Consider the following 11,428-nt stretch of genomic DNA (forward strand, 5'->3'; position numbering starts at 1 on the left):
GCATTACCAGCCACTCACTTGGTCATGCTGGGTAATTGGACATCCTGGTTAAATCTTCCCTTTCCTATTACCCTGACCCCCAGCTCTGAACATCTGATCTATTAACAAGTCCTGTTATTTCTGTACTTCAGCCCCTGGTCTCTTTTCTTCATACATTTAACCACAACTTAAACTTATTTTATTTGTTTGTTTTTTTTGTTGCCGTTGGGCTCTCTCACTTAAATGAGAGCAGGAGGCCACATCTCATTTTTGCTCACCAGTGCATCACCGACATTTAGCCCAGTGCCAGAGAATAGACACTTCATGAGCATTGGTTGAAGGTAGAAACTGATTAACAACACCTTCATCCAGGGTCACACGGCTGGCCCGTAACTGGCCTGGCACACTCCCATCGGACCAACCCTCTGAGCCAGGTCAAGCATTGAGTCTCCCCCCACTTATCTCTTCTGGTCCACACAAGGATACCAACCAGAAAGGGCATCTTTCTGCCCCCAAAACGAGGTAACAACTACTAAATCCTCCTCCCTCAAAGAGCCTTCCCAGAGATCAGAGTGGACCTGGCACTGACTGTACTGCTTTGCCAAGCATGGCTGTGGGATTTCCGCACAAATTTCTTCAAGTCCCTGTTGCTGGTTTTGTTTATTTAACTGTCATTCTCCTTCTCTGAAATAAACTCAGCTTTGGCCTAAGATGGAAGTATTGCTTCCCTGGCCGGGCCTGGCTAAGCATTTCTACTCCATCGCCTGTTTTTCCTGTGGGTTCCCCAGGCGACCGGCCATGCCCAAGGGCAGCAGTCCAGCCCCAAGAACGATGTGGGGAAGTGGGAGGGGCTCTGGACTGGGTACTGGGGTATACCCCAGGCTCACACCTTCAGATGCTCTAACTGCAGATCCACTTCACCTCTCGGAGCCTCCAGTCTTTTTGTTCTCAAGTGACATTCTTGGCTTCCTTGTGCCCAATTCCCTTCCAGCCATGACCTCTCAGACATCACTCCCAGGGCTAACTGGCACTGTATCAGGGCTTTCTGGTGCGGGGCAGACACTGAGAGCTTCCCCGGCAGGAACACACACCTGGGGGCCCAGAGTGCGCACAGGCCATGCTCAGGTGCAGGATGTTTTCTGAGGGTGATTAATAGTTGTTTACCAGGATGGGGGCTCTTTGGAATATGCTGGTTTGAAGATAGCCAACAGGTATTCTTTGCCCCAAGACTTCTCAGAACCTCTAAGATAGGCTCAAAAGAGGGAAGATTTTATGGACAAGGACCGCTTTTTTGCAGATCTCCCAGCAGACTGGGCTTCCATGGGTCAGACATTCATGTAGGTGGCTCTCAGGAAATCCCTTCAGCTCTGGGGTTATAGCAGACCACACTCTCCCAGGTGCACTTTGATGAGGGAACGTTTTCAGGATGTCATCTGGAGTGGGGACAGCACCAAGGAAAGAAATCTTCTGTTCCCAAGTCCCTCTGCAACTCAAGGTCTTCTTAGGTTTTCCCCAATGAGAGAAAGCAAGGAAGAGGCAAATGTCTTCATGGTTCAGCCTTCCCTCTAGAACTGTGAGCCCTCCCCAGTGCTCAAAGAATAAATGAACAGCTAGATATTGCCCATTTATTTGTCCATGCAATGGACAATAGGGACTAACCGCTTTGGTTTGGGAGGGACAGCATGCCAGCTGTTCAAAATGCACATAGCACACCATGAGAGAGGATGCGAGAAGTCAGTCCGGGGCAAGAAAGTTGTCTAGAGAGGACTGGGAGGCAAGATGTGAAGCATAATGCACTTTATAGGCGACAGAACAGATTGGTAGAAGTGCCTGTATTACACAATTCAAAACTAATGGTGACTATTCCACCCAGGACAGGAACCCTAAGGGCAACAGCAGGTGGTGACTGAGGCCACAGCTGGACAATCACAAGCACAGGTTGGAGCCAGAGAGAGCCTGAAATTCTCAAGGCTGTGCTTGGCCAGGGATCTGCACGGAGAAGCAGGAGGCCCCAGTCTTCTAGCCGCAAAGAGCAGCCCAGAGTGGATGGAGCAGGGTGGGGTGGGAAATAGGCTCTGGGTGTTGCTGACACCTGTCTGAGGGGAGGAGTGGATGGGGACTGGAGGCACAGGGGTGGCAACGGCGCCCGTGTGTGTTTTTACCTGGAGCAGCACCAGAAGGACTGGGAAAACCTGGCACTGCCACCCTCGTTGCTGCCTGAGCTGAAGCCTCCACCACTGACCCCACAGTGACCCCTGGAAACAGAGTTGAAGCTGCTGCCACCCCTGAAGCCACTGCCTCCACTGAATTCCCTGTTGCCTCCAAAGCCACTGCCTGCTCTCCTTCCCGCGCCAAAGCCACTGCCAAAACCACCTCCATAACCACCTGAGGAGGCCGAGGTCTTACTGCTGCTGCTGACCACAGCTGCAAGAGAAAGGACAGTACAGCAACCAGTGCTCAGCACCCAGCACCCAGGACACTGTATTATAATGAATGACCCTCTGGGCCCAGGATGATTGAAAGTCCACCAAAGTACCTTTATACCTGATAATCATTGTGATATATTCTGATGTCATATATTCTTATGTCAGCCCCATAATGTTAAGACATCACGAACTGTTCAGTGAGTGATTCCTTCCACATATGGTCAACTCTTGATGACACCCTTGGAAATTAATCAGAATTTCTCGTCCCACTAATAGGCTCTCTACTGAATATTCCCCATGCTGTAGACCTATTAACAGTCCCTGAACCCAGAACAATAACAAAATCATATCTGCTGCCCCTTCTATCACTTCCAACTTCCACAGAACTATTTTTTCAATTAGTTGCTACTGCCTGTATTACTATAGATATTTTGGAATCAGGCTGTACTTGGCCAGGGATTGGCATGGAGAACTAAGAGGCCCCAGTCTACTAGCCTCAAAGAACAGTCCAGAGTGGAGCAGGGTAGGGTGGGAAATGGGGCTCAGGGTATTGTCAAAGTAACCATGTTGTCATGGTTACTTTGGCTATTCACAGATGCTGACAGCATTCTGGCAATATCCAGACATTCTGTAGGAGGAAGCAAGAGAGAGCCCATCACAGAATAAATTTCCCACAAGTCCACAAATGAAGGTGATGAATAACAACCAGAACTGAATTCATAAGCCTGGCAGATCAGGTCCCTTCTCCACCATTCTATGGGCCACAACAGAGAGACCCTGCACACACTGGTTACACATGTGCTTTGACTGACTATGGAAAGAGTGGGCTAATAGAGACAAGTGCTTCTCTGCAAGGCCTATGGAAGGTGGGGGGTCTCTCTCCACAGCAGGCCTCCATTCCCATATACTTGGTCATTTATCTAGCCCTCAACATGTGACTTGAGTCAGGAGAGATGAGGAGATGGAATTGGAGACCCACCTGCACTCCTCGCCCTCCAGCAGCTTGCAGTAGGTGGCGATCTCCATGTCCAGGGCCAGCTTGACATCATCAACTCCTGGTAGTGACGCAGCAGACAGGTCATGTCATTCTTGGCCTTCTGAAGGGTGGCCTGTAGCTCTTGGAGCCTGGCATTGACATCCTTGAGAGCTATCTCTTCATGCTGTTCAGCTTCTGTGATTGCTTCCTGAAGGCTGGTGTTCTGGGGCCGGAGGAGGGAAGAGAAGGGGTGGGTCCAGTAGGTGGGTCCCAGGTTCTCTGACTCTTAGAATAGAGCAAGCTTCTTGAAGTCAGGCAACATCATCTCTTCCCTAGCACCTCTATCTTGTCTTCTATATTTCTCCTGTGGATTACCAGCCATCTAGACTGGCTTGGTCTTTGTACCCCCTGGAAGACAATGTTGCTTGAGATGACCCTAAAAGTCCATTTCAAACTGGGAATCCTGAGATCCCAGCCCCCACCCCTCACCGGTCATCCCAGGCCTCCGCATTTATTACCATCCTGCCTGCTTTTTGACCTTCTCAATCTCAACCCACAGCCTCTGGGGAACTCAACTCATCCTGTTGAGTTCCGTGATCTCATTCTTGGTGTTCTTCAGGTCTTTGCCACGTCTGCCGGCTGTGGTCTGCAGCTCCCACAATTGGAGAACAGTAAAGGAGAGGAGGTGTTCGTGCAGCTCTGCCACACTTGTTTCTCCATCCCTAACAACACCCACTCAACCTTGAGGTGCATTTGTTAAAATGATACTGAGTTATGTTTCAGCAGGGATCCCTCTGATGCAGCAGGGAAAATAACATTTGGATTGTCATAGTAGAAGATTCTTCCACCATATAGTCCCTGAGCAAGCTAGAATCAGTCCCATGTGTCATGGCAAGAGACAGAGGAACCACCTTCCCCCAGGGACAGCACTTTCTACAGATGAACAACCAACCATTAGAGGGATGTCTTCAGAGAGTAGAACCAAAAGGGGTCTACCCAGTGACACCTCAGACTCCTGGATCTTCTGAATAGTGCCTTGCTCCCACCTTGCTCTGGTACAGGCTGGGCCTTGACCTCAGCAAGGATGCTGTCCAGGTCCGTGCAGCGGTTGTTGTCCATGGACAGGACCATGGATGTGTCACTGACGTGGCTCTGCATCTGGGACAGCTCCTGCCAACACAGAGGGATGTATCCACTCTCAGGGCCTCTACAACAAACTCACAAAGGCCCAGAGAGACTCTCAATCAACAGCCCCATTCACTGACTCAGTTCTGAATGTCCACCAGCCCCTCAGAGAACCCCATGTCTGCAGCCCATCCTGCAGGGCCCTTATCTCGAAGATCAGTCTTTCCAGGCCCTAATATGATACTAAATCCCTCAGCCTCAAATCTGAAAACATCTCAACCTCCCTCTCTCTCCCTCTTAGAAGGAAATATCTTCCCCGTATCATAGAGGGTCAACAGGAAGTTGATCTCATCCATTAAGGCTTCCACCTTGGCCTGAAGCTCCACCTTGTTCATGTAGGTGGCATCCATGTCCTGAGAAAGACAGAGCATAAAGGCCTTGTTCTCCCAAGGACCAAACACCAGACCATGACTGCAGCAAGAAAAGTGTCGAGGGACCAAGTCTGGTCATTGATCGGTCATTGTCTAAGGCTGATCTCCACATGGAGTGGTTCACATCTCACTGGGGTAGTTTAAGTTCAACCTTATTCAAAACCTAAAAACTAATGAACTGACTTATTGAAGGATCTTTCCAGACTATAACACACCTGACTTCTGTTTTTTGCTCCAACAGCCTGAACTTGGTGGCTCCATGGAGAGGAGTTAAGATATTCTCTCCAACACAGTGAGAAATCAGCACCTACAAGCCCCGGGAAGCACACACAGCCCTTACCTTCTTCGGGGTCACAAATTTATTCTCAGAATCTTTATGCTTTTTGATTTCATCCTCGTATCTGTAAGAGTTACAAAGAAATAGCTGAGGTTGGGTTGTGAGGGAGTCATGAATACTACTATTCTCTGAAACTCTAAAAAGTCATCTCTTTCAGTCCTCTGTCCCTCTCCTAACCCACATAAATGAACATTCTTTTTACTATCTCCCTATTAGTTAGGAGGGCCAATAATTCCAAGTTGTCCAGACAGACTGTCTCTGTTTTAACACTGAAAGTCCCTTGTCGTCGGCAAACCGGGATGGTTGTTCAGCACACCACGAGTTGCCCCGGCATTCTTCAGATCCTATAGAACCAGGATCTTCCCCAGCCTGGTTCTGAAGAAGTGCTTCCTCAACTCTCACTCATTCTGCTTGCAACAATTTTAATTGTAAAAGACTGTCCTTGAACAAGAAAGGTGAGGAAGAACCTAGTGGACCACACTGTCCTCTCTGAAGATACGGAGAGGAAAATAGGCCGTGACCCCATTGCCCAGCAGGCAGGAATAAGGGCTGACTCTGAGACAGGGTGGCCAATGACATCTACCCACTCCTGCCCCTGTCACTCACTTCTCCTTGAAATCCTTCACCAGGTTCTGAATGTTCTTGAGCTCTGAGTCCAGGCAGCCTCTCTCGCCCAGGATGTTTCCAGGTTGCTCCGCTGGGAGCTGATATAGTTCTTAAAAAGGGGCTCAAGGTTGTTGGTGTCTGTGATGGAATCAGTGCCCTGCTGTTGGAGCAGGTTCCATTTGGTCTGCAAGACCTTATTGTGCTGCTCTAGGAACCATACCTGTGATGCATGGAAGAAAACAACATCAGGCAATCCTGTAGCAGACGAGCAGAGGGGCCAGGCTCAGGTAAGACAGATGTCTGTATCTCCCCTACCCCAGCAGAAAGGCCCAGAAAAAACATGAAGTTGGGCTTCTACTACATCTGGACAGGATATGGTCAGATAGTCTCATCAGTCAGGCTACTAAGGATACAGCATGAGAGATGGGTAGAGAAACTGAAAAAAGCCCCTGCCTGGACACAGATGTAAAGGTGACCCTTCAGTGTGCCAAGGATTTCTTGACTCTATCATAACTTCCAAAAATACAGTACACTCTGTAAAAATGTACTTAAACCTTGTAGCATCGTTTCCATCTAAAGAGCACCTGACACTCCAGCCCTTCAAAGGATGTGAGTCACTGGGAACTGATACTGATTGAAATGCCATAATCATCATTATGAGAGAGAGAGTGTGTGTGAACTATCCTGTTCTGGTAGGCACTGATCACCCCTCCATCTGACAAGGTTGATCAGGGCTGCCGATGAGGTTGTCAGCTTCCCTGCAGCCTTTGGGACTACGGCTCCAGGTAAGCCTCTTTTTTTTTTTTTTCCTGTATTTTCCCAAAGCTGGAAACGGGGAGAGACAGTCAGACAGACTCCCGCATGCACCTGACCAGGATCCACCTGGCACGCCCACCAGGGGGCGACGCTCTGCCCCTCTGGGGCGTCGCTCTGCAGCGACCAGAGCCACTCTAGCACCTGGGGCAGAGGCCAAGGAGCCATCCCCAGCGCCGGGGCCATCTTTGCTCCAATGGAGCCTTGGCTGCAGGAGGGGAAGAGAGAGACAGAGAGGAAGGGGGGGGGTGGAGAAGCAAATGGGCGCCTCTCCTATGTGCCCCGTCTGGGAATCGAACCCGGGTCCCCCGCAGGCCAGGCCGACGCTCTACTGCTGAGCCAACCGGCCAGGGCCCAGGTAAGCCTCTTTAATTCTTTTCCTAAAGCATGCACCCACTGTGCCTGGCACAGAGACATATAGGAAACAGGCCCCCTGGAAAGCTTCACAGGGCAGCTTGTTGGAAAAGTTCCCAGTTCTGTGACAGACCCTTCCCTGCCAGTGGTCACAGCCCTTGCCGTGCACTGCCAGCTCTGCCAGCCTAAACCTAGCTAAGACAATGAGGGGGAGACTTGAGCAGAGTCATACAAGCAGGCCGTGGAATGTATGAGTTCAAATAGGGCACTGTGGTCATTCCTACTCACAGAATCATGTGAATAAGCTAATCTTCCCTGAACATCTTCACAGACCCTAGAATGCCTAACCCCCACCCCCTCAGCCTGGCCCATCCAGGATTGATCCTAAACACTGTGTCTAAATGCCAAACTCAAAGTTCCCAGCCTAGAAATGGGGCCCCAATCAGAGATTCATCACCTTGTCGATAAAAGAGGCAAATTTATTGTTGAGGGTCTTGATCTGCTCCCACTCCTAAGCCTTGACTTGCCCAATCTGGGCATCAACCTCCACACTGAGGGGCTGCAGGAGGCTCTGGTTGACAATCACTTCCTCGATGCCACTAGGGAAGCCACCAGGGCCGCCAAAGCCACTGGCTCCTCCAAAGCTACCTCTCATTCCTCTGCCACCACTAAAGCCACTGCCACATGGCTGCACCCTTCCCCAAAGCCACCAGCCAGGGAGCCACCAGCCACACTGATGGAGGCTGCCACCCAGGTTGTAGAGGCTGTGACTGCCAAAGCCACCTGCCCCACTCCGGACCCCACAGGCCCCTCCACCGGCTCCCTCAGAGCGGGCCACACAGTTTATCCTGCTGCTACCGGAGGCCACAGCGGAGTGGCTGGAGACGTCCTGGCTCCCGCCACTGAAGGATTTCTTGCAGACTTGTCTGCTCATGGTGAAAAGACTGGGTGAAGGAAGAGTGTGATAATGAAGCAGGGAAACCTAGAGTGAGAGGAAGAGGGAAGAGAACTGAAGACTTCTGCAAAATAAATGCCTCTATATACAACTGGGAGGTTGCTGGACTCCAGTGAGGGAGAGAAAATTAATCCCAAATAGTCAGGGGTTGGGTTTGCCTCCAAGGCAATAAGTTTGTTCCAGGCTGCTCAGCACACCTAGAGAATAACCTGAAATAGTAAAAGTGTCAAGTTGGCAGGCTTACCTGGCAGGGCGTTGCCCCGTGCTTGGGCATGGCCACCTCCTAGCTTTGTCTGACAGGACCCAAAAGGCATGCTTCTCTGTGTCAGATGTCCTTGGCTCTACTAGAACTGGGCTCAGCTCTAGGAAAGATGGCGTGGAAAGTGGGTTAGGAGGTTCTGGTTGCCTGGGTGGTAGATAGCGAAGCCCAATTACTCAGAAAAAAATATCTCAGTAGAAGGAAAGGTGCATTTCACTCCACCGTCAGCACATGGCCATTGAGTGCCCTCTGTGTGTCCAGCTTTGTGCTGCACTTGAGGATGAAGTAGTGACCTTTCTTCCTCTTTCCTGGAAACAAAGCCCAGAACCATCACAGATTTGCCTCCTGGTTCCCTCTCCAACCCAAGTTATAGTTCAGAAAAGAGCAGCATTTGCTTCATGACTATCTTTGGAGAAAAAGGGCAATTAATACCTACTTGCTTTGTTGAGACATTAGCAAAATTCAATATGTAAAATATTTGTTCGTTTCAAAAACTTCCCAGAGAAATGATGCACTATTCCACATTTTGGGGTATCTCTAAGGCTTCCTTTCTTGCTTCCCCCATTTTTGGCACTTCTCTGGTTTCAGTCTAAGTCTCAGGGAATTGGAAATGTAAACATCAATTCTACCACCTCTTCAAAGGATTTTACAGATTGCCTGATGTGGACCAGGTACTGGAGACTCCGTCATGAATAAGACAAGCAGAGTCCCTGTGGGGCCATTCTCTGGAGGAGGGATGTTCTTCTGGGATGTCTGGAGCCTCACCATCCAGACCCGCCCACTAGCCTCAGGAGGCCAGGCCTGGCAGAACCAGCAGCACTTTCCTGTGTATCTGACTCCAAAACCTGACAGTCTGCCAGCATGGTGTTTTTCAGAAGCTTAGAGACTGGGCTTGACTTGTCCAAGAGGAAAGGATTCACAAGCAGCTCTGGATCCTGCCAAAGCACCTGCTTATCTCTCCAGGACAGGTCTTTTTTGTTCTGTCGGCAACACATTAGACCCTGCCAAGGGTGTGGCCTTGGCAGGGACCTCCGCAGAATGGGCAGAAAGGAGGAAAGAACAGAATTCTTCACTGTTCTCTGGGAAGGGCTGAAGATGGCTGGGCAGAGGAAATGAAGTGTTCTTCAATGGCCTGGTTCTCCCACCTTGTCCTTTGCTCTCCTGTTGGTTATCCCCAAGGCTATGTGACATTCTTCCCTATCCCAGAATAAAGTCATAAACTTTTCAGGAGCTTATATATAGTCTTATTAATACACTGGATCCCTTGGTCCTTAGATGCAGTGCTCTGCCAATAATAATGCTCATAAAAGTTGGTTGAATAATGAATCAATTGATGAACTAATGAATAAATTGCACCTATGAATAGATTACAAATAAAACTGGTCAAAGCTAGTTCAAATGTCATTACATGAGATAGCTCAAGCTGAGAAGGTCTCAACATGAGGAACCCAGACATCTCAAATTTGGTATTTAGATTTAAGAAAATGTATATGAAAAATGAGTGTCACCTCTTCCAAAGTAGGAAAAATGTGGTGGAATTACATGATCAAAAATCAGTTAATCACAGAATCAACTTGAAGTTGACTGGGCATTCGAGGTCACATAATTAGCCCTTTGCCTTGTACTGGGGTTCCCTCTCTCTCGTGTCTGACTTACAGTCCTGATCTTCCACAGCTGCTGCCCAAGGTTTAATGACATATGAAATTAGCCCCAGGCCCAGAGTGTGTCCACACACAGACACCTTCCTCATTTTTTTTGCTCCCTCAGAGGAACAAGAGTTTAAAGAATGAACCAAGCCCAGAGCTGCATCAGCCCCTCCCCATGACTAACCAAGCCTGAGGCTATTTAAATTCTCTGTGCATCAGCACTATTAACCAGTAAAGGTGTTCAGTCAACTCTGCCCCCCTCGGATCTCATGGGAATATAGCTAGATGAATTAAATCTCTGTCAATGGCTTGAATAAACATATCACAAAAATTAAGCTGTATTTTTTCTCTTAATATTTAAGAGTACATACTTTAGAGGCATATAGATCAATTTATTGTGTTTGGGGGGTTTTGGTTTCTGGTTTTTGGGGTTTTTTTGCTAAAAGCGAAGAAGATTCTTTTAATTTTTAGACATAGCTTACTTAGGAGGGGAAAAGTACTTAAAATACCTTAGAACCAAGTATTTGAATTCCAAAATAACTTAATGAAATTTACAGTCAAATGATACTTTGATATGATACTTTTACATGGAAAGAAATAAATTTTTTTTATAATAAATTTTTATTAATGGTAATGGGATGACATTAATAAATCAGGGTACATATATTCAAAGAAAACATGTCTAGGTTATTTTGTCATTAAATTATGTTGCAAACCCCTCGCCCAAAGTCAGATTGTCCTCCGCCACCCTCTATCTAGTTCTCTGTGCCCCTCCCCCTCCCCCTAACTCTCTCCCTCCCTCCCTTCCATGTCCTCCCTCCCCCCACCCTTGGTAACCACCACACTCTTGTCCATGTCTCTTAGTCTCATTTTTATGTTCCACCAATGTATGGAATCATGTAGTTCTTGTTTTTTTCTGATTTACTTATTTCACTCCTTATAATGTTATCAAGATCCCACCATTTTGCTGTAAATGATCTGATGTCATCATTTCTTATGGCTGAGTAGTATTCCATAGTGTATATGTGCCACATCTTCTTTATCCAGTCTTCTATTGAAGGGCTTTTTGGTTGTTTCCATGTCTTGGCCACTGTGAACAGTGCTGCAATGAACATGGGGCTACATGTGTCTTCACGTATCAATGTTTCTGAGGTTTTGGGGTATATACCCAGTAGAGGGATTGCTGGGTCATCAGGTAGTTCTATTTGCAGTTTTTTGAGGAACCACCATACTTTCCTCCATAATGGTTGTACTACTTTACAGCCCCACCAACAGTGAATGAGGGTTTCTTTTTCTCCACAGCCTCTCCAACATTTGCTATTACCCGTCTTGTTGATAATAGCTAATCTAACAGGAGTGAGGTGGTATCTCATTGTAGTTTTGATTTGCATTTCTCTAATAACTAATGAAGCTGAGCATCTTTTCATATATCTGTTGGCCATTTGTATCTCTTCCTGGGAGAAGTGTCTGTTCATGTCCTCTTCCCATTTTTTAATTGGATTGTTTGTTTGTTTGTTGTTG

General features: G+C 48.0%; 1 pseudogene; it reads right to left on the reverse strand.

Annotated features, from left to right (window-relative positions):
* Positions 1–2,137: 2,137 nt before the first annotated feature.
* Positions 2,138–7,981, reverse strand: LOC136319326 (keratin, type II cytoskeletal 3-like; annotated as a pseudogene).
* Between the last annotated feature and the right edge of the window lie 3,447 nt (positions 7,982–11,428).

The sequence above is a fragment of the Saccopteryx bilineata genome, chromosome 1, assembly GCF_036850765.1.
Source record: "Saccopteryx bilineata isolate mSacBil1 chromosome 1, mSacBil1_pri_phased_curated, whole genome shotgun sequence".
NCBI lineage: Eukaryota > Metazoa > Chordata > Mammalia > Chiroptera > Emballonuridae > Saccopteryx > Saccopteryx bilineata.